Source organism: Ascaphus truei, chromosome 2 (genome assembly GCF_040206685.1).
Source record: "Ascaphus truei isolate aAscTru1 chromosome 2, aAscTru1.hap1, whole genome shotgun sequence".
Taxonomy (NCBI): Eukaryota; Metazoa; Chordata; class Amphibia; order Anura; family Ascaphidae; genus Ascaphus; species Ascaphus truei.
In genome coordinates, this window is record NC_134484.1 from 322044362 (window position 1) to 322066496 (window position 22135).

The window sequence follows — 22135 nt, forward strand, 5'->3', positions numbered from 1 at the left end:
GTTGTGCGTACCCAATTCTCCCGCGCTCCAAAACGCGCCAGTGTGAATCTCAATTCAGATGTTACTGTTTGACCGTTGATGACTAATTGGCGCCATTTTTTTGCCAAATAAAGACGTCATATGTACTACTATATCTTTAAATAAAATATATACATCTAATAAAAACGTTTTTATGCGTTTATAATTATTTCTCATGTTTCAATCAAAAAATGTGTTGCATAAAGAAAAAGAAAGGGGGAGAAGTCAAATTAATGAAATACAAATATAGATATGAGGAGAGTGCTCCCATAACAGATACAGAAAATAAGAATGAGTTGCTTCTAGTTTAATGGATAACAAGTAACATTGGATAACATGTTGGATAACATGTTGTGAGATGAAAATTACTACAACAATGTATTATTTCTTTTGTATATATGCAATTAACATTTACAGTACACAACAGCTGAATGTGTAGCAGATGCTTCACATAGCCATTGAAATAATATCAACTGTAAAAGATCATATGAACATTTATTTATTATGTTTATTTATAAAATATTTTAACAGGAATACATCGGGAGTTACCCAATTTTTTCAAGTATGTCCTGGGCACAGAGTAATGATGACAATACCTGGTTACATCAAATACACAGGGTTATACATTAGATTTAAAGACATTGCATTAACCGTCAAATATAATATATGTTATAGGCGTATGGAACAGTTACAGACAGGGTTGCCACCTTCTACTGAAGGCCAACCCGGAGGGAAAAAAGAAGATCCCTTATGTGGAGTGGTGGCGTGGTGGTGTGGCAGCGGCTCCCGGCATCCTGCTACAATGTCTCCCTCCAACTGCAGTGAAAATGGCTGCGCGTCGTCAAATGCTTCAGCGTTGCCATGGCAACCGGACGCGTCATGACGCGCCGCAGCGCTGCTTTGCCATGGCAGCCATCTTCACTGCAGTTGGAGGGGAAATTGCAGCAGGCTAAAGAAGGATGCCGGAAACGCCGCCACACCGCACCCCACCGCGACCCAGAGATTGAGGACGGCAACCCTTATCCAAGTTCCCGAAACCCGGAGTCTCTGGTTCAAACCCGGAGAGGTGGCAACCCTGGTTACAGACCAGATTAAAATGTGTGAGCTTTAGTTTTGAAAGAACTTAGACTGGTGGTGGTTATGAGAGTCTCCGGTAGACTGTTCCAGTTTTGGGGTGCACAGTGAGAGAAGGAGGAGCGGCCGGATACTTTGTTGAACCTTGGAACCGTAAACAGTCTTTTGGAGTCAGATCTCAGGTGAGAAGTGCTGTGTGTGGTAAGGGTGAGGACTTTTAATAGGAAATTAGAGATTCTCCACCATCCATAGATGTTGGTAGAGTAATAGCTATCTAGTAGGGGCAGTTGTGTCTTTCTCATTTAGGATGGCAAGTCAAATTGTCTGGGGGGCAAGAAGACAAAACCAGAGGTGTACAAAGTGTGGCAAACAGCCCACCGAAGGAAGGACTTGGCATCATGCCTAAACCTTTGTGACTTGGCTAGCACTCTACCGGTCCTGAATATGTAACACCTCTTACCCCGGTCAACAGAAGAGGGGCCACACTAAAGTGTCCCAATGTCTCTATAGGGGTGTAGGTGATGCTCAGCAGTTCTATTACCTAGTCTCTCAGGGTGCTGGAATTTGTGCAGGGCTGGTATGGTGAGCAAGACAAAAAAGGCACCAGGAACTTTTCTATAGTTTATCGTAAAAGTCCAACTGTAAGGATAAACAGGAACGGTTTTCATACAGAGGGCAGCCTTTTGCTGCAGATTAGATATATATGAACCATGAGAATTATGAGTACAGGAAGGCCCCGCTTCTCGGCGCCCCGCTTTTCAGCGATCCGCCGATACGGCGGTACCGAGAAGGGGGCCACCATTGTTGCGCATGCGCAGAACGGGCCGGCCCGGGGTCGCACATGCGCAGAATGAGGGGCTTTGCCGAAGTTGCGCATGAGTAGAACGGCGCATTGCCGGTTTGCCTATGCGCACATGACGAAAATCGCCGGATCCGCTTTCCGGCAATTTTCACTTTGCGGCGGGTCCTTAGAATGGAACCCGCCGCATGACTGGGGCCCTGCTGGGGTGCATTCTTCTCCAGCATTCCACACTATTACAGATATCAGAACTAAGGGACCTACCCTAAGTAATTCCCCAGCAACTCCTCCAGGTCTCCTTAATGAGAACCTGTAACAAGGAACTCACTATTCTACTGTGGCAGGTGACCGGTTCAATAATATATCTATAGGGCCCCTTACACTGGGATAATTTCCCTAAGTAGTAAAACAGAAAATGTGGTGCTTACCCTTAATTAAAGAATTGAATCTTACCGATGAGATCCCCCTCACTCTGGGTCCACTAAGATCTGATCTGGAATGTTCCATCCCTTTATTATGTAACACCCTTTCCCTACCTCCGAGGGATACAGCAGATTCTTGTGTTACGGTGCTAACCTGTTAGGCTTACAAAAGGCCTAAGTGTAAGGATCCGCGCTGCGGGTATACCCGCATCCAGCGCATCCTTACCTTTTTCTCAGGCCATTCAGGCTTCCCGGCGCCATTCCCCGCTCCTGGCTGCTTTCCCTGCACCTCCTGCCCATGCGCGTCAGCCCTACGGGCACGTGCGCACCCAAGCCGCCATTGGTTGGCACCAGGCGCCTGACTCCGCCTCCTCGAACGTCACGCACATGCCTGGCACGCTCCTTCCCCATCTGCCTTGCCTCTCAGGTCCTCCTTCCCTTTCTGTCCCTTCCTTTGTCCGTCCCTCCGTTCCTCCCCTCACTCCCATTGGTTTCAAACTTCCTCACTCTGCTCTCCTATTAGGTTCCTCTTCGGGCCGCTCCTCCGCCACTCCCCTTTCTCTGATTGGTCCCAGCCCCCTATATAATCCCTCTTCTCCATTTCCTCTTTGATCTGCATAGCTTCTGTACCTTGGTGCTGTCTGCTGTTGCCTGGCCTCTCTTGTCTTTTCAGTGCTGCTCCTGTCCCTGGAATCTTTGCTGACCTCCCTGGATTTGACCCTTGCTTTGAACTCTACTACGCTGCTCTCTGGAACCCTTTTGACCTTGCTTTGGACTTCAACGCTGCAGACCTCTACAACCCTTGGACACGGCACACGGACAAACTACTATGCTGCTCTCTCCACTCCACGACCCAGGCTTACGGACAACCGATTACGCTGTCCTCTCCAACCCACGACCCTTGGCATATGAACTTAACCCTTCTACGCCGGAGCTGTCAAGTACGGTATCATTTACATTCTTGTTACCCGGACCACCTACGCTACTACCACACTCCGGCCGTGCCCCCGTTTGCTGCTAGGTGTGTGGTTTTACCCTTTCCACCTCTGTCCCGGGGTCTCGTCTGGCTTGTGGGCAGGCCAAGCGTTACATTATGCAGAGCCCAACAGACCTAGACCCCCCTGAGGTGGAAGATACCTTAACCACCATTTCCAAACACTTTAATTTTTTGGACAACCAAGTCTCCACTCTTAACCAGCAAGTTAATACCCTATCTATTCCGATTCCCCAGGGTAGTGTCCCCACGTCTTCCTCCATTGTATCCCGTGAAGGATCAGGTCCCTCTGACTTGCGGATACCTACCCCCAGTAAATACGTGGGAGATCCGCTTGCATGTCGCGGTTTCTTGAACCAGTGAAATACAATTTGAGCTGTCACCTTCTCGCTTCACCACGGATCGTACTAAGGTAGCCTACGTGTACTCCCTCCTCACCGGAGATGCCTTAGCCTGGGCCTCACCAATCTGGGAACTGAAACCCAACTCACTTACAATTATGCCAATTTCAAAAGAGAATTCCGATTAGTGTTTGACACTCCTGGACGCAGTGATATGGCGGCATCTTCTTTGTTCCATATTTCGCAGGGTCGGAGATCAGTGGCGCGTTACGCTCTGGAGTTCCGGACTATTGCAGCGGAGACGATGGGGCTCTCTCCGCCGCCTTCTGGCAAGGGCTTTCGGAGACCCTAAAGGACGAATTGGCGGCTCGTGAGAGGCCATCCTCCCTAGAGGCCCTGATCGCTCTCTGCGTTCGGGTGGATCAAAGACTTCTGGAGAGGCGGGCTGAACGCCAATGTTCTCGTACTGCTACTTCTCTGTCCTCTAATTCCAGATCTCCTCTTCCTGCACTGGCCGCACTGGAAGCCCCGGAACCCATGCAACTGGGCACACTTCACCTCCCTTCTACGGAGCGATTACGTCGGAGGAATGAGGGGCTGTGCTTCTATTGTGGTTCTCCTGGGCATATCCTACCACGCTGTCCTTCGAAGCCAGGAAATGCCAACCCCCAGTGAGGTATGGGGGAGTCTCACTGGGTACCATCTCTGCTTCTTCTCTTCCCTCACAGCATCTCCCTAAACGTCTCCTATTGTCGGTGCTCCTTAAGCACACGAAAATCCAGACCCCTGCTAAGGCCTTCCTTGGTTCCGGAGGAAATTTCATAAACCAGGCGTTTGCTACTCAGCATGACATTCCTCTCCGGGAGAAGGCCTTTCCGGTCGGATTAGAGGCGATTAATGGTTGAAACCTGCAGCCAGCCTTTATTACCTTGGAGACACTTCCTCTTGAACTCTCTATGGATGATGGACATTCGGAAATGATCTCTTTTGATGTCATTCACTCTCCTTCGGTTCATATCATCCTGGGCTTGCCATGGCTGCAATTACACAATCCCATCATCAATTGGATGGCTGAGGTTCCTGTTCTATGGAGATCCTCTCAAGTAGGAGTGTCTGCTCCATCCGCAGCGGTATTACCCGTCCTGGAGACCACATCCCCACAAGACGTCTCCCTTCCGGACGTTTATTCAGAGTTCCTGGATGTCTTTAGTAAGGCCAAATCCGAGGAGCTTTCCCCTCATCACCCTTTCGACTGTCCGATAGACTTAGTTCCGGGTGCTCCATTTCCCAAAGCCAGGTCTTATCCGTTGTCTTTGCCTGAGACTGAAGCCATGTCCCAGTATATCTCAGAAAACCTTGCTAAGGGCTTCATTCGGAAATCCAGTTCTCCCGCTGGAGCAGGATTCTTTTTTGTAAAGAAGAAGGATGGGACGCTTCACCCCTGCTTCGATTTCCGTGGCTTGAACAAAATTACCATAAAAAAACGTTATCTTTTGCCTCTTATTCCTGAGCTCTTCGATAGACTGCAAGGCGCGACCATTTTCTCCAAACTTGACCTAAGAGGAGCATACAACCTGATTCGCATCCGCAGAGGAGATGAATGGAAGACCGCGTTCAACACATGCAGTGGTCATTATGAGTACCTAGTGATGCCGTTCGGGTTGTGCAATGCCCCTGCAGTCTTCCAAGACTTTATGAACGAGGTTTTTCGTGACCTATTGAACTCTTGTGTAATTATCTACTTGGATGATATCCTCATTTTTTCTAAAACCCTCGAGGAACACATTCTTCATACCAAGATGGTGCTCTCTCGTTTACGGGCCAACAAACTCTATGCCAAGATGGAGAAGTGTGTCTTTCATCAATCCTCTACTACCTTCCTGGGGTACATTGTCTCGGATCAAGGCTTCACTATGGATCTGGAGAAGCTCAATTCCGTACTCGAATGGCCTCAACCTAACTCCTTAAAAGCGATTCAGCGTTTCCTCGGCTTCGCAAACTATTACAGGAAGTTCATCGCTGGCTTTTCTACTTTGGTGTCACCCATCACGGCCCTTACTAAAAAGGGGGCCGATCCGTCCTCATGGCCTTTGGAAGCCACCCGGGCCTTTGAATCTCTTAATGAGCCTTTGTTTCAGCTCCGGTCCTGCGACATCCCGTCCCCACCCTCCCCTTTACTTTGGAAGTTGACGCCTCTGACGTATGAGCTGGTGCGGTTCTCTCTCAAAGGACTACTCCCGAAGACAAATTTCACCCCTGTGAGTTTTTTTCTAAAAAAAATTCTTCTGCAGAAAGAAATTACGACGTGGGGAATAGGGAATTGTTAGCCATCAAGATGGCTTTACAAGAGTGGAGAAATTTCCTGGAAGGAACCAAATAACCCATTTCCATCCTGACGGACCACAAGAATCTATCCTACATTGAAGGCGCTCGTCGCCTTAGTCCTCGTCAAGCTCGTTGGGCCCTGTTCTTTTCTAGGTTTAATGTCACCATCTCTTATATTCCTGGGACTCAGAATATCAAAGCGGATGCACTTTCCCGCCAGTTTATCACTGAGGAGAAGTCTCAAGATATCCCGGAGAATATTCTACCCCCCCAGTTGTTTATTGCTGCCGCTTCTTTTGACATTCTAGACAAGATTCTGGAATCCCAACTCAGGTTCCCGAAGGGTTGGAAGTTCCTGATAGTCGTCTTTACGCAGCTCCACGTTTTCATCTCAAAATTCTGGAATGGGGTCATTCCTCCAGATCTGCTGGGCATCCCGGCTTTAAGAAGACCAATGATTTAATTCGACGAACCTTCTGGTGGCCCAACATGTCGAAGGATATCAGAGCTTTCACCTCTTCATGCCCAGTCTGTGCACAAAATAAATCTGTCCGTCAAAAACCTTCCGGTCTTCTTCAACCCCTCCCGGTACCAGATCGTCCGTGGAGTCACATTTCTATGGACTTCATTGTGGATCTTCCTCCATCTAATGGCATGACTACCATTCTCGTAATTGTCGACAGATTCTCTAAGCAAGCTCATTTTTTTCCCCTCAAGGGTCTCCCCAATTCCAGTACTTTGGCCGACATTTTTGTAAAGGAAATCTTCCGTATTCATGGTGTCCCGTGGTCCATTGTTTCAGATCGGGGTACGCAATTTGTTTCTAAATACTGGTGTGCATTTTCCCAGAGGTTGGGCATTACCCTTCTTTTCTCCTCAGGCTACCATCCCCAAACAAATGGGCAGACCGAACGTATGAACCAATCCCTGGAACAGTATTTACGTTGTTTTTCTTTGAACTCTCAGGATAATTGGGCTGAGTTACTCCTTTGGGCTGAATTCGCGATCAACTCTCTTACGAATGAGTCTACCCACGAATCACCGTTTTTTATTAACTACGGATTTCAGCCTACTCGTCTTCCCATGCATCCTTCCAGGTCTGGAGTTCTGGCAGCAGATGAGAGGGTTTCTTCCTTACAGGAGTCACGGAAAAGGATTCAAGCAGTGCTTCAAACATCCGTGTTAAGGCAGAAGAAACAAGCAGATAGGCTCCATCAGGAGGGCCATAAATTCATCCTTGGAGAGAAGGTCTGGCTTTCTTCAAAAAATATCAAATTGAAGGCCCCAACCCCTAAATTGTCTCCCAGGTTCCTGGGCCCTTTTTCTATTCTGAAACAGATTAACCCTGTGGCCTATCAACTCCAACTGCCTCCATCTATGAAGATCTCACCCGTCTTCCACATTTCCCTTTTGAAACCTTTTATTCAAGGCAAACGGTTCGCTCACCCCTCCCTTCGACCCCCTCCTCCCATTGTACCTGGACAACAGGACTTTGAAATTCAATCTATCATTGATTCTCGCATCTCCAGGGGCAAACTCCAATTTTTGGTCCACTGGAAGGGATATAGACCTCAGGATCGTTCATGTGTTTCACATTCGGATGTTCATGCTCCTTTCCTACTCAGACGTTTCCACCAAAAATTTCCCCTCAAACCATGGTTGGTTCGTCCGGAGTCCGACCCTCGAGGGGGGGGTACTGTAAGGATCCGCGCTGCGGGTATACCCGCATCCAGCGCATCCTTACCTTTTTCTCAGGCCATTCAGGCTTCCCGGCGCCATTCCCCGCTCCTGGCTGCTTTCCCTGCACCTCCTGCCCATGCGCGTCAGCCCTACGGGCACGTGCGCACCCAAGCCGCCATTGGTTGGCACCAGGCGCCTGACTCCGCCTCCTCGGACGTCACGCACATGCCTGGCACGCTCCTTCCCCATCTGCCTTGCCTCTCAGGTCCTCCTTCCCTTTCTGTCCCTTCCTTTGTCCGTCCCTCCGTTCCTCCCCTCACTCCCATTGGTTTCAAACTTCCTCACTCTGCTCTCCTATTAGGTTCCTCTTCGGGCCGCTCCTCCGCCACTCCCCTTTCTCTGATTGGTCCCAGCCCCCTATATAATCCCTCTTCTCCATTTCCTCTTTGATCTGCATAGCTTCTGTACCTTGGTGCTGTCTGCTGTTGCCTGGCCTCTCTTGTCTTTTCAGTGCTGCTCCTGTCCCTGGAATCTTTGCTGACCTCCCTGGATTTGACCCTTGCTTTGAACTCTACTACGCTGCTCTCTGGAACCCTTTTGACCTTGCTTTGGACTTCTACGCTGCAGACCTCTACAACCCTTGGACACGGCACACGGACAAACTACTATGCTGCTCTCTCCACTCCACGACCCAGGCTTACGGACAACCGATTACGCTGTCCTCTCCAACCCACGACCCTTGGCATATGAACTTAACCCTTCTACGCCGGAGCTGTCAAGTACGGTATCATTTACATTCTTGTTACCCGGACCACCTACGCTACTACCACACTCCGGCCGTGTCCCCGTTTGCTGCTAGGTGTGTGGTTTTACCCTTTCCACCTCTGTCCCGGGGTCTCGTCTGGCTTGTGGGCAGGCCAAGCGTTACATTATGCAGAGCCCAACAGACCTAGACCCCCCTGAGGTGGAAGATACCTTAACCACCATTTCCAAACACTTTAATTTTTTGGACAACCAAGTCTCCACTCTTAACCAGCAAGTTAATACCCTATCTATTCCGATTCCCCAGGGTAGTGTCCCCACGTCTTCCTCCATTGTATCCCGTGAAGGATCAGGTCCCTCTGACTTGCGGATACCTACCCCCAGTAAATACGTGGGAGATCCGCTTGCATGTCGCGGTTTCTTGAACCAGTGAAATACAATTTGAGCTGTCACCTTCTCGCTTCACCACGGATCGTACTAAGGTAGCCTACGTGTACTCCCTCCTCACCGGAGATGCCTTAGCCTGGGCCTCACCAATCTGGGAACTGAAACCCGAACTCACTTACAATTATGCCAATTTCAAAAGAGAATTCCGATTAGTGTTTGACACTCCTGGACGCAGTGATATGGCGGCATCTTCTTTGTTCCATATTTCGCAGGGTCGGAGATCAGTGGCGCGTTACGCTCTGGAGTTCCGGACTATTGCAGCGGAGACGATGGGGCTCTCTCCGCCGCCTTCTGGCAAGGGCTTTCGGAGACCCTAAAGGACGAATTGGCAGCTCGTGAGAGGCCATCCTCCCTAGAGGCCCTGATCACTCTCTGCGTTCGGGTGGATCAAAGACTACTGGAGAGGCGGGCTGAACGCCAATGTTCTCGTACTGCTACTTCTCTGTCCTCTAATTCCAGATCTCCTCTTCCTGCACTGGCCGCACTGGAAGCCCCGGAACCCATGCAACTGGGCACACTTCACCTCCCTTCTACGGAGCGATTACGTCGGAGGAATGAGGGGCTGTGCTTCTATTGTGGTTCTCCTGGGCATATCCTACCACGCTGTCCTTCGAAGCCAGGAAATGCCAACCCCCAGTGAGGTATGGGGGAGTCTCACTGGGTACCATCTCTGCTTCTTCTCTTCCCTCACAGCATCTCCCTAAACGTCTCCTATTGTCGGTGCTCCTTAAGCACACGAATATCCAGACCCCTGCTAAGGCCTTCCTTGGTTCCGGAGGAAATTTCATAAACCAGGCGTTTGCTACTCAGCATGACATTCCTCTCCGGGAAAAGGCCTTTCCGGTCGGATTAGAGGCGATTAATGGTTGAAACCTGCAGCCAGCCTTTATTACCTTGGAGACACTTCCTCTTGAACTCTCTATGGATGATGGACATTCGGAAATGATCTCTTTTGATGTCATTCACTCTCCTTCGGTTCATATCATCCTGGGCTTGCCATGGCTGCAATTACACAATCCCATCATCAATTGGATGGCCGAGGTTCCTGTTCTATGGAGATCCTCTCAAGTAGGAGTGTCTGCTCCATCCGCAGCGGTATTACCCGTCCTGGAGACCACATCCCCACAAGACGTCTCCCTTCCGGACGTTTATTCAGAGTTCCTGGATGTCTTTAGTAAGGCCAAATCCGAGGAGCTTTCCCCTCATCACCCTTTCGACTGTCCGATAGACTTAGTTCCGGGTGCTCCATTTCCCAAAGCCAGGTCTTATCCGTTGTCTTTGCCTGAGACTGAAGCCATGTCCCAGTATATCTCAGAAAACCTTGCTAAGGGCTTCATTCGAAATCCAGTTCTCCCGCTGGAGCAAGATTCTTTTTTGTAAAGAAGAAGGATGGGACGCTTCACCCCTGCATCGATTTCCGTGGCTTGAACAAAATTACCATAAAAAAACGTTATCTTTTGCCTCTTATTCCTGAGCTCTTCGATAGACTGCAAGGTGCGACCATTTTCTCCAAACTTGACCTAAGAGGAGCATACAACCTGATTCGCATCCGCAGAGGAGATGAATGGAAGACCGCGTTCAACACATGCAGTGGTCATTATGAGTACCTAGTGATGCCGTTCGGGTTGTGCAATGCCCCTGCAGTCTTCCAAGACTTTATGAACGAGGTTTTTCGTGACCTATTGAACTCTTGTGTAATTATCTACTTGGATGATATCCTCATTTTTTCTAAAACCCTCGAGGAACACATTCTTCATACCAAGATGGTGCTCTCTCGTTTACGGGCCAACAAACTCTATGCCAAGATGGAGAAGTGTGTCTTTCATCAATCCTCTACTACCTTCCTGGGGTACATTGTCTCGGATCAAGGCTTCACTATGGATCTGGAGAAGCTCAATTCCGTACTCGAATGGCCTCAACCTAACTCCTTAAAAGCGATTCAGCGTTTCCTCGGCTTCGCAAACTATTACAGGAAGTTCATCGCTGGCTTTTCTACTTTGGTGTCACCCATCACGGCCCTTACTAAAAAGGGGGCCGATCCGTCCTCATGGCCTTTGGAATCTCTTAATGAGCCTTTGTTTCAGCTCCGATCCTGCGACATCCCGTCCCCACCCTCCCCTTTACTTTGGAAGTTGACGCCTCTGACGTAGGAGCTGGTGCGGTTCTCTCTCAAAGGACTACTCCCGAAGACAAATTTCACCCCTGTGAGTTTTTTTCTAAAAAAAATTCTTCTGCAGAAAGAAATTGGGGAATAGGGAATTGTTAGCCATCAAGATGGCTTTACAAGAGTGGAGAAATCTCCTGGAAGGAACCAAATAACCCATTTCCATCCTGACGGACCACAAGAATCTATCCTACATTGAAGGTGCTCGTCGCCTTAGTCCTCGTCAAGCTTGTTGGGCCCTGTTCTTTTCTAGGTTTAATTTCACCATCTCTTATATTCCTGGGACTAAGAATATCAAAGCGGATGCACTTTCCCGCCAGTTTATCACTGAGGAGAAGTCTCAAGATATCCCGGAGAATATTCTACCCCCCCCCCAGTTGTTTATTGCTGCCGCTTCTTTTGACATTCTAGACAAGATTCTGGAATCCCAACTCAGGTTCCCGAAGGGTTGGAAGTTCCTGATAGTCGTCTTTACGCAGCTCCACGTTTTCATCTCAAAATTCTGGAATGGGGTCATTCCTCCAGATCTGCTGGGCATCCCGGCTTTAAGAAGACCAATGATTTAATTCGACGAACCTTCTGGTGGCCCAACATGTCGAAGGATATCAGAGCTTTCACCTCTTCATGCCCAGTCTGTGCACAAAATAAATCTGTCCGTCAAAAACCTTCCGGTCTTCTTCAACCCCTCCCGGTACCAGATCGTCCGTGGAGTCACATTTCTATGGACTTCATTGTGGATCTTCCTCCATCTAATGGCATGACTACCATTCTCGTAATTGTCGACAGATTCTCTAAGCAAGCTCATTTTTTTCCCCTCAAGGGTCTCCCCAATTCCAGTACTTTGGCCGACATTTTTGTAAAGGAAATCTTCCGTATTCATGGTGTCCCGTGGTCCATTGTTTCAGATCGGGGTACGCAATTTGTTTCTAAATACTGGTGTGCATTTTCCCAGAGGTTGGGCATTACCCTTCTTTTCTCCTCAGGCTACCATCCCCAAACAAATGGGCAGACCGAACGTATGAACCAATCCCTGGAACAGTATTTACGTTGTTTTTCTTTGAACTCTCAGGATAATTGGGCTGAGTTACTCCTTTGGGCTGAATTCGCGATCAACTCTCTTACGAATGAGTCTACCCACGAATCACCGTTTTTTATTAACTACGGATTTCAGCCTACTCGTCTTCCCATGCATCCTTCCAGGTCCGGAGTTCTGGCAGCAGATGAGAGGGTTTCTTCCTTACAGGAGTCACGGAAAAGGATTCAAGCAGTGCTTCAAACATCTGTGTTAAGGCAGAAGAAACAAGCAGATAGGCTCCATCAGGAGGGCTATAAATTCATCCTTGGAGAGAAGGTCTGGCTTTCTTCAAAAAATATCAAATTGAAGGCCCCAACCCCTAAATTGTCTCCCAGGTTCCTGGGCCCTTTTTCTATTCTGGCAAAAGAAAGACGAATGGCGCACAGCCAGGGAGCCAGGTGTAGGATAAAACTGCTATTCTTTATTCGTGCATGCAGGAGGACAGGCAACCCCCTTGGGGAACAAACAGGAACCTCCTACGCGTTTCGGACCTGGGGGTCCTTTATCAAGGAGTAATTGTCTCCCAGGTTCCTGGGCCCTTTTTCTATTCTGAAACAGATTAACCCTGTGGCCTATCAACTCCAACTGCCTCCATCTATGAAGATCTCACCCGTCTTCCACATTTCCCTTTTGAAACCTTTTATTCAAGGCAAACGGTTCGCTCACCCCTCCCTTCGATCCCCTCCTCCCATTGTACCTGGACAACAGGACTTTGAAATTCAATCTATCATTGATTCTCGCATCTCCAGGGGCAAACTCCAATTTTTGGTCCACTGGAAGGGATATAGACCTCAGGATCGTTCATGTGTTTCACATTCGGATGTTCATGCTCCTTTCCTACTCAGACGTTTCCACCAAAAATTTCCCCTCAAACCATGGTTGGTTCGTCCGGAGTCCGACCCTCGAGGGGGGGTACTGTAAGGATCCGCGCTGCGGGTATACCCGCATCCGGCGCATCCTTACCTTTTTATCAGGCCATTCAGGCTCCCGGCGGCAATCCCCGCTCCTGGCTGCTTTCCCTGCACCTCCTGCCCACGCGCGTCAACCCTACGGGCGTGCTCGCACCCAAGCCGCCATTGGTTGGTGCCAGGCGCCTGACTCCGCCTCCTCGGACGTCACGCACATGCCTGGCATGCCCCTTCCCCATCTGCCTTGCCTCTCAGGTCCTCCTTCCCTTTCTGTCCCTTCCCTTGTCCGTCCCTCCGTTCCTCCCCTCACTCCCATTGGTTTCAAACTTCCTCACTCTGCTCTCCTATTAGGTTCCTCTTCGGGCCGCTCCTCCGTCACTCCCCTTTCTCTGATTGGTCCCAGCCCCCTATATAATCCCTCTTCTCCATTTCCTCTTTGCTCTGCATAGCTTCTGTACCTTGGTGCTGTCTGCTGTTGCCTGGCCTCACTTGTCTTTTCAGTGCTGCTCCTGTCCCTGGAATCTTTGCTGACCTCCCTGGATTTGACCCTTGCTTTGAACTCTACTACACTGCTCTCTGGAACCCTTTTGACCTTGCTTTGGACTTCTACGCTGCAGACCTCTACAACCCTTGGACACAGCACACGGACAAACTACTATGCTGCTCTCTCCTCTCCACGACCCAGGCTTACGGACAACCGATTACGCTGTCCTCTCCAACCCACGACCCTTGGCATACAAACTTAACCCTTCAACGCCGGAGCTGTCAAGTACGGTATCATTTACATTCTTGTTACCCGGACCACCTACGCTACTACCACACTCCAGCCGTGCCCCCGTTTGCTGCTAGGTGTGTGGTTTTACCCTTTCCACCTCAGTCCCAGAGTCTCGTCTGGCTTGTGGGCAGGCTGAGCATTACACTAAGCCTCCACTCCTGGGGAGGCTGGTGCAGCACCTACACCCGTGAGGATCCTAGCGTAGGCTGGATAGCCACTCACGGGAACCGGTACACCTATAGAGTATATCCCAAATAATCACAACCAGAACAAGGTATATGCAACTCTCTTTACTGTGGTCCCATAGTATCCCCCACAATAACAGTACAGACACAATAATAACTAGCAGACAACAATAAAAACATTAATTGTCCCCCTACCACAAAACTGATGGTGCCCTGGGCACCTAGAACTGGTGTCTGGCAGAACGACCCCTGCCCAATGTACAGATGAGGGCAGCGCTACCCTCCCGCGTGTAGTGGTGGTGCATGTGGGTACTTACCTGGGTACTCGAGTACCCCAGGGTATTCCTTATACAGTAAATAAAGAAGCCCAAAGCTACTTCCAATATATATATATATATCTCTTGAAAAAGGGTCATTTAGTTAAAATCTTTGGCCAAAGCGTTTTAAGCCTGCTAGCCACATAAAGGCATGACCATCACTGTGTATTTTTGCCAGATTGAAGTAGCTTTGGGCTTCTTTGTTTTTTGTTGTATACATTTAGCCACGTCCACTGACACTTATATACATATGCAGTGTTCGACAAACCTATACATTTGCACGCCTCGGGCGAATGGATTTAACATCGTGGCAAGCTCCTATTGGCCCAAGCAGCACACGTGTGGTACTAGGTGGCGAGTAGATTTTTTTGTTCGGCGAGTAGATTTTTTGGTGATTTGTCGACCACTGTACATATGTAACCCTTTTAGGGTACCCCCCCCCCTAAGTGATATGTGGGGTACTCTCCTTTCTGGTTACTCTCATGGGGTTGGGCTGTAACCTGCTGGTACCAGGAGGGCTGAGGGATCCGCAGTGGTGTGGGGAGAGCCAGGACAAGGAACAGGAGGGACAGATTACCTTGGTCTTCCTCTGATATAGCGCCTCCAGCCAGCGAAGATCCCCTTTGAATCTTCAGGGGATAGACCCCCACTGACACTCCTTCATCCAGAGACAGTAACTCACACACAGCATGTCTTTTCTGTATTCACTCAGCAGTCAGCTCCAGGACAGAGAATAGACAGTTCACATGGTTCTTATCATCATCTGCTTCTTTCTCTACCTCCTCTAAATCAGAGCCCTGATTTAGGTAGCATGATTCCCTTCCCTCCCAGCCCTGGCCTGACTGGGAGGGAGAGACAGTTCTCTCTGACTGACTGACTTCTTTCAGACTGTCTCTCAACTGACTAACTACTAGCTGATAATTTTGGAGGATTCCCAATTTGAATATCTTTGGGGAGTGTCTCTGACTCTGACTCATAGCAAGCCAGAGCCAGATACAGATTGGCCCACACACATCAGGGGGCGTTCCAACCAATATCCACCCCTCAGATTGACATCCTTAGAGTTGCTAGGCCTGCCCTTGAATACAGATACATTATTCAAGGCTGAAATACACACACAGGCCTATGAAAGGAATTAACCGTTCCACTGCCTGCACTAACAGGACTGACAGAGGAAAGGCCCAGAAAAAGAAGTAACTGCCGGAAGGCTATGTTACACATATATATATTATGTGGTAATTTTTGGGGTTCCTTAAAGCTTGCTGGGTATCTGTGTGTTTATTAACTTTGTCCAGCTGGTCTCAGCTGTTTTGGAGGTCAGTGGCCCCTCCCTCCAAGGGTTTAAGCTCGCCCCTCCCCACTTTCCAAGTGAGCAGGTCTTGCATGCAGCTGGTTGTGACAGATCCAATGTGATTATTCTTCCTCTAATTATAGAGGTAAATACGATTTGTAATCAGTTAGTGTTAGGACCTACTAATGGTCATGCCTTGCTGTGGCTAGCAAGCTTATAACAAAGGGTTTAACTAAATGACAAATTTTCAAGAGATATATAGGTATTTCACTGTATTTTTGTCAGATTGATGTAGCTTTGGGCTTCTTTGTTTTTTGTTGTATACATTTAGCCACGCCCACTAGAACTCCAATTGACACATATACATATATATATTATGTGGTAATGGTAGGGGTTTCTCAGAGCTTGTTGGGTATCTGTGTGTTTATGTGCAGCTGGTCTCAGTTGCTTTTGGGAGGGTAGTGTCGTCGTCCCCCAAGGTTTAAGCTTGCCCCTCCCCACTTTCCAGATTGGGCAGGTCATTTTCATTTTGCAAGGTTATAACAGATCCAATGTGATCATTCTTCCTGTAATTATACAGGTTAATAAGAATTTTAACCCAGGGAGTATTAGGACCTGCTACGGTCATGCATTGAAAGTGACAGCAGGCTTAGGACGCTTTGGCCAAAGGGTTAAACTAAATTACCCTTTTTTCAAGAGAATATATATGTATTGCACTGTGTATTTTTGTCACATTGGAAGTAGCTTTGGGCATCTTTGTCTGTTTTTTGTTGTATACATTTAGCCACGCCCACTAGCACTCCTTTTGACACTTACATGTGGTAATTTTTGGGGTTCCTTAGAGCTTGCTGGGTATCTGAGTATTCCTTATACAGGCCGCATCCGTGATCCCACGATGCAGGGCCTCCGACACAATCCCCTCTCTCCTTACTTTCGGCAGCACCACACGGCCTTCCCACACGACCTGGGGAATCCTCCGCTGTGGCTCCGTCAGTGTCACTGGTTCTCCTCCGGTCACACTAAAGGAGCAGGTCTCTCACTACCGGCAAGCCCACAACACTCCACTACGGTGAAGGGGGTAACTATCTGGGGCCTAGGGGGAACGGGTCTGGCCTAATCCAGGGGGCTTGACTAGCTCCCTAGACACTACCTCTCCCTTCGCCGGCTCCGTCAGGACTGAGCACGCCGCCTCCAGTCCGCGGAAGAAATCCTGAACAGCCAGGGCCTCCACTTACTGCAGCGCCAACCTCAAGATGGACGCTGCCATTGACACAGTCCATATGTATGTGGCTGCGCCAACCGCAACATGGCCGACGCAACTCACACAAATTCTCCTGAGCGACAGGACCACTGTCAGGGAGGAGGCAAGGGAAGGTACCCTGCTACACTTGTATACCCCAATAGTGACATCACTAGTCACTATGACTACTAGGAGAAAGGGAAAGTTTCTACAATATGTCAATGCTCAGGGACCTCACAATGGACTTTCTGGAAGGTGGGGGTGGCTATGTACTTTCCCAGCAACTCCACCTAAGGGAATAGGAGACTGTTACACTATAGTTAAATCTTCTAGGAACCATTAACCTAGTTAAATAACATGGCATACCCCCAAGGCTGCTACATAAAGAAATTAATATATATATGATTAGTGGAGCAAAGTTGTTATATGTCCTGCCTCTACTCCCTCTACTGCCTCTGCTCCATCACAGGTCTCACGCCTCTTCTTAGCAATGCTAAAGTCCTACCAAAAAAGGCGCACAAACGCTCTTTTTTTCTCACAATATCATCTTAAACAGAGCAATGGTTTTTTTTTTAAATCCCTTTTCATTTTCCTAGTACTATAAAATAGACACAATAAACAGAATATTTCATGATTCTACATGATTCTACAGGCTACCCTCCTCACCTGCTTCTCCCCCACAGGCTACCCTCCTCACCTGCTTCTCCCCCACAGACTACCCTCCTCACCTGCTTGTCCCCTACATGCTACCCTCCTCATCTGCTTCTCCCCTACAAGCTACCCTCCTCACCTGCTTCTCCCCTACATGCTACCCTCCTCATCTGCTTCTCCCCTACATGCTACCCTCCTCACCTGCTTCTCCCCTACATGCTAGATATGTGGTGAGTTAGTGCATCACAAATTAAGCTCATCAGTAGTATATGTCCATTCAAATGAATCCAAACTTCAGAACCACTGTATAATTAACAGAGATTTTCATCCCAGGGGAAGGAGACCTAGTGGTGCCCACACAGCTGCCACATCCAAGGGTCCCTTAGAGACATGAATCCCCCATGGGATATAATCCATAAGCAATCCCACACAGTTTTGAGAGGTAATAATAAAAGGGCTATTGCCCTATACCTGAATGTGGAAGTTCCAAGTGGAATGGGTTCTTCAGCGTGCAGTCTTCAGAGATGTAGAGCAGCAGATGAGAGAAAAAAGGAGCACAGCTATCCGCAGCCAGAATGCATGAAATGACAATAGGGCAACTCCAAGTACAATAAAAACGAATTGTTTATTTCATTGATCAACTTACAATGGGGTAGGACAACACACCCTGGAGTCCAGGATCATCTGAACTTCGAACTCCTGTTGTCCTTCCACTAGGACAGGTTCAGGAGGAGACACAGGAACAGGAGACCTGGGATCCTGTACAAAGGGTTATAGTAGGGACATATGGAATACAGACAGAGTTTTCATGGCTGGAAGGCGTAATCGGTATGCCACCGGTTGACCCTCTCGATGATAGAGAACGGACCAATAAATCTGGGAGTTAGCTTCCCCAAAGGTGCCTTTAACCTGATGTTTTTGGTAGAAAGCCATACCTGTCACCAGGATGATATGCTGGTATCTCACGACAATACCGGTCTGCCTGCCTCTTTTGCATGGTCCACTTTCTGAAGGTTTTCCTGGATCTTCCCAAATAGCTCTTGTGGCTGCTGGATTCAGTTATGTGACTCCGGATACGGCTCCTGATGAAGGAAGACCAGAGGGATGAAAACCATAGTTAGCTAAGAACGGTGACTCCTGCGATGACCCATTCCGCAAGTTGTTATGGGAGAATTCCACCCATGCCAAGAGGTCTGACTAGTCCTCTTGAGTCTCGGAGATGAAACAACGGATATATTGTTCCAAAGACTAGTTTGTTCGCTCTGTTTGTCCATTAGACTGGAGGTGATATGCGGACGAAAAGTGTAAGGACACTCCAAGTTGCTGGCAAAATGCCCTCCTGAATTTGGAAATTAATTGAGAGCCCCGATCCGACACAATGACTTGAGGAGCTCCATGGAGTCGGAATATTTCCCGGATGAACAGATAAGAAAGTTTAGCCGCATTAGGTAATCCCTTCAGAGGGATGAAATTAGCTTGTTTGAAGAAACGATCAACGACCACCATAATCGGGTCAAACCCTTAAAGAAGGGGAGCTCCACCACAAAGTCCGTAGAAATGTGAGTCCATGGCTGATCCGAGATCAGGAGAGGTTGTAATAACCCTGTAGGTTAGTCTCTACAATCTTGGGAATATTTTTTATATTCCTAAAATTCTGCAGTATGCGGATCTTAAGCTTCCTCTTGGTTTTAATTGGTGGAGATAGATACCGGTAGCAGAGAGGAACTTTCAGCCGACAGAGCATCGCGGGTCCGGACCTGTAACATCTGTGCCCACGTCTTGACTTCCGGATCTCCCGGTTTCCACCCATCCTTTATAAATAGTTGTAAGTTCACATTGTTTTATTGTAATTGTTCATTGTATTGTTTAGTCCTCTTGTGGGACTATTTTATATTCTCAATTTATACTGCTTTTCAGTGCGCTATCTCAGCTTTCTTTTTGCTCATATATAATGTATTTATGGTATTATAATGATGTATATATTTTATTATATTATATAAGTATAACAATGATATAATTCTAATATCTAAAATATAATATGATAATGCTGAATATATAACCTAATATATAGTATATAATTAGAATATATATAATAATAATAAATGGATCTCTAATTGCACAGAGGGTGCAAGATTGTAGCTGTTGTTGCTGCACTTGCACCCATTTCTATAAAAGCATGCCTACTGTGTGTATGTACTATGGGAGATCTCCAGTATACCACGTCACCCTGATTGGTTAGTGGGCCTCGTTTTCTCTGCGGAAAGTGATGTCAGAATGGCTCCTGCAGTGTGAATCAAATTGCCTTGGGACAGATGTTCCTGCGCTCCCCCTGTTGGCTGCAAAACTGCCAGAACACCATTCCTGCTGCTAAAATAAGTACCGGAACGGCGGTAGAAGAAGACAGATAGAAGGTCACCTCATAACTTGACTATGCAACTCACTCTATCTCGGCTTGCCAAAACAACCAGACCAATAGTTTACAGGCAAATCAGAATACCACATCTACAACTATCAGAAAACTGTGCAGATGTGACCACATCAGGGGAACCCTGGCAAAACATCAGTACAGAATGACCACATCAGTGGAATCCTTAGAGAATATCAGTGCTCAGTGGCTACCTCAGTGGCTACCTCAGTGGATCTCTGAGAGAACTTCAGTTCTGAGAGCTGAGATATCATATCAGTGGAACGTGTAGAGAACGTCAGTGCGGAGATCACATCAGTGGAAGAGCTGGCCTTAGTCTTTGTGTGGCCCAAGGCGACACGCTGGCTGCAGGGTCCCTCCTGGGGGAAAGGTTAAGGGTACTTACCTTGAAGAGCAGCCCTCCTCCGGCAGCGTCGCACCCTCATGACATTACGGTGGCATGTGACATCATGTTGCCATGTCAACATGTCGTCATATGACGTCGCAGCGTCATTTGATATCAGTCACCATGGCAACCCTAAGCTACAGGAGGAGGGCCGCTCCAGAGAAGGTTAGACACCCCTCTCAAAAAAAACACCACACACCTCTCTCACAGGGGCCAAGGTGACCACCTTGCTCACCGTGCCCTAAGACCGGACCTGAGAAGAACCCTGAGGGAATGTCAGTGCTGAGATCACATCAGTGGAGCCCTGAGAGAATGTCAGTGCTGAGATCACATCAGTGGAACCCTGAGACAACGTCAATGCTGAGATCACATCGGTAGAACACCGAGAGAACATCGGCAGGACAGCAGGGAGGACGACAGGCACGCTGCACACCACAAATAGGTAGACCACGGGACCGGAGCATTCTGTAGGGGGATCAGGTGCCACTCCTGCTATCCGTATAAGATTGCCACTGCTATCTAGTGATCTAAAGTTGTAAAAACATTTAAAAACATTTTTCATTAAAATGATAATTTAAACGTATATCTTTCAAATATCACTAATTTCAACCCAAATGGCATAGCTGTTAACCATTGATGTTTTTTACGCTCTGTTTTCAAAATACCAGACATCCCAAGTATGCATAATTTTTCTAGTCTAGTTCAAGTTGGATGAGGAAAAACAAAAGGGTCAAAAGGGTCAAATGAATTAGTAAGGGACTATTGGAAAATTGTCAAACAAAATATTTATCAGTATTTATCAGTATTTTTCAATAATTTCATTTTTAAATGGTTAATGATAAAGATAAAATGCCCCTCATGAATTTAGCAATATGTAACACAGGACCCACAAGCCTTTGCAAGAGGTATTCACTACAGTTTAATGGCCAGTCTGGTTTTAACGCAACACCATGCAGGTGATGTATGAAGGCAAAGTTTCAGCGAACGCGACTCAATTTGCGTAATTGTCATCCTGCGTCTCTTTGCATCAGCGTTGAAGGTCTTTGCTCCAAGTTTTGCATGGTACATCAGTGTCACGGGAGACAAGGCCATTTACACCTTTTTACCCGGATCATGCATTGAGCAAAGCAAGTTAATGAAATAAATTGTAAATTTATTCACAGGAAAATGCAAACACACAATGTTACACAAACTACAGCAAAAAGACACACTTACTTGGGAATTGGGGTTGAAAAACTATACTTTCCTAGGTGTAGGGGATTATCAATCCAAAGCTAACCCTAAAAAGTCTTGGAACTGAAATCAACTTGCAGTTCCAAACGCCACAGCTCCCCTCTCTCTCCAAAAGGCTGGAATTCACTTTGTGCTCAGAATCTTAGAAAACTTTGAGAGAACTTTGAGAGACCTTGGAGAACCTTGGAGTACACTGGAATAACCCTCTAGCTACAAAGCTTGAGAAATTTCTCCGCGGCCAATCAGAGACAAGCTGGTAGACACAACAGCGCTACCTGCATATCTGAATAAACAAAGGGGCATAGGCAATTTGGCACCTCTGGCCCTAGTTCCCTCAATGCCACCTGCGGTGAGAGGCTCCTGCTAGTCTGGTGGGATCAATGGAAATACAAAGGACGTCCATTGATCTCAGGATGTGGATACTTGTCCTTCCCTCCAGTCCCAATGGTCTTGACACCTCAAACATATTCTCTGTGGCTTTGATATCCACCGTATGAGTAGACTCAATGGCACCCAAGTTGGTAACCCACTGGCTCACTCAGAACACTGGCTCTGAAAGTCCCAGCTCATCTCTGTGCACAAACATATGTTTTAAAACACACAGTTTAATACAATATACACTCT